The following is a 2,145-nucleotide window of genomic DNA, read 5'->3' on the forward strand; positions in this document are numbered from 1 at the left end:
TATGTCCACTCAGTCCATTTCTTCAAGGTCTGGTTTAGTTCTGCTATCTCTTTGCTAATTATTGTCTGCTTGACCTGTCTTTTAGAGATAAGGGGGTGTTAGTGTCTCCTGTTAAGATTGTGTTATCCATTAAAACTTGTCTTCTATAGTTGGGTATTCTCATGTTTGGTGCATACATATTTATGACTCTTACTTTGTCCTCATGTGTTGTTCCCCTCACCATTATGTAACGGTCTTCTTTATTTCATTTGATAATTCTTTGGTTGAAGTTCAGATTGTCTGCAAACAGGATTGCTAACCCTGCTTTTTTCTGAGGTGCTGGGGCATGTAGTTTTGTTTTCCATCCTTTGACTTTAAGCCTATGAATTTCTTTATGAGTTATGTGTGTTTCTTGTATATAGCATATTGTTGGACATTGCTTCCTACTCTACTCTGCCAGTCTATCTCTTTTAATTGGTCAATTCAGTCCATATACATTGGTGGTTATAATTGAGATATATTGACTTATGTTTGACATGTAATTTACCTGCTGTTGATTGTCTATTATTCTCCTGAGTTTAACTGCTTTTCCCTATTTGGTGGGTTCATTCCATTCCCATTCATAGAGTTGTGTTCATTTTCATCCCTCTCTAAAATATCTTTTTGTAGTCTGTGTAAGGTTGCTTTGTTGTCATGAAATTCTTTAGTTGTTCTTTGTCATGGAAGTATTTCAGCTCTCCATTAAACTTGAAAGAGAGTTTTGCAGGGTATGTCAGTTTGGATTGGAATTTTTTTTCTTGAAAGACTTGAAGTACTTTGCTCCATACTCTTCTTGACTTGGTGGTATGTAGAGGAATCTGCCATTATTCTGATGGATTTTTCTGTAAATTTGATCTTTTTCTTTTCTCTTGCTGCTTTTATTATACTGCTCTTGTACTGAATTTCTGGAATCTTGATTATTGTATATCTGGATATGCTTTTAATTAGGCTGATGTTATTTTGAATTCTGTATATCTTGGCTAACTGAATGTCAGATTGTTTCCCATATTTGGGAAGTTTTCTGCTATTACTTCTGCCTATATTCTTTTTATGTCATTTGTGTTGACTTCTTCTTTCTCACTGATGCTTATAAGTCTTAGGTTCTTCTTCTTCTTTTTTTTTTTTTTTTTTTTTTTTTTTTTTTTTTTTTTTTTTTTTTTTTTTTTTTTTTTTTTTGGTAGATCTGGGGATTGAATTCAGGCCCTTGCACTTGCCAGAGAAGTACTTATTCTACTGATCCATCTCCCTGGCCCCAGGTTGTTCATCTTTGCATTTTCTTCCAGCTGTTTGATCATTATTTCCTATCCTAGTTGTTTTTAGGAGATATTTCCTTACTTTTCACTAACTGCAACAGTATCTTCAAAGTCCAAAAGTCTATCCTCACTTTCATTCAGACAGTTTTGCTAACTTTTAGTTGAGTTTTTAGTCACTTCAATGTCTCTTTGAATCTGCTTCATACATTCTATTTCTTTTCTATATTGCTTATTCAAGGTTTCCATCATTTTTCTCCTTTATTTTTTTAATCCAGGGATTGAACTCAGGCCCTTCCACTTGCCAGGGAAGTGCTTATTCTACTGAGTTATCTCCCTGGCCCCTCAGTGTCTTCTTTAGATAAACAGTAATTCTTTCACTACAGTTATCATTTTTCTTTTTACTTTGAAGATTATTTTTGATCTGATTTCCTCTGTACCTTTCTGCAGTTGTTTCTTTACTTCAGATGCTATTATTTTAGAGATTTCAGGTGTGTGACTTCCAATTTCTTCTATGCTAGTGTCTCAGGCATTTGTTCTGAGTGTGTTCATACCTGAGAATGCATTTTGCTCCTTCTCTTTGTCATTTTTAAAAGTGCTGTCCTCTGACCTTTGTTGTAGAGCTTTGGTTCAGTTATTACCTAAGCACCTACTGATATTATTACCCAAGAGAGATCATATGGTTAAGGCATTTACAGTTTTGTACTTATAGTACTACAATCAGCAAAACTAATAATGGGTAGTGAGATTTCACAATTGTCAACCTTTTGTACCTAATGGATTTATAGTTTAAACCATAAGAACAAGCATTATACGACTGTATAGCTAAGCAGATACTAAATTGAGAATTTGTATTTAAATTAGTTATCCAAACTTC

The sequence above is a fragment of the Octodon degus genome, unplaced genomic scaffold (genome assembly GCF_000260255.1).
Source record: "Octodon degus isolate 3935 unplaced genomic scaffold, OctDeg1.0 scaffold00146, whole genome shotgun sequence".
In the NCBI taxonomy this organism is placed as follows: Eukaryota; Metazoa; Chordata; class Mammalia; order Rodentia; family Octodontidae; genus Octodon; species Octodon degus.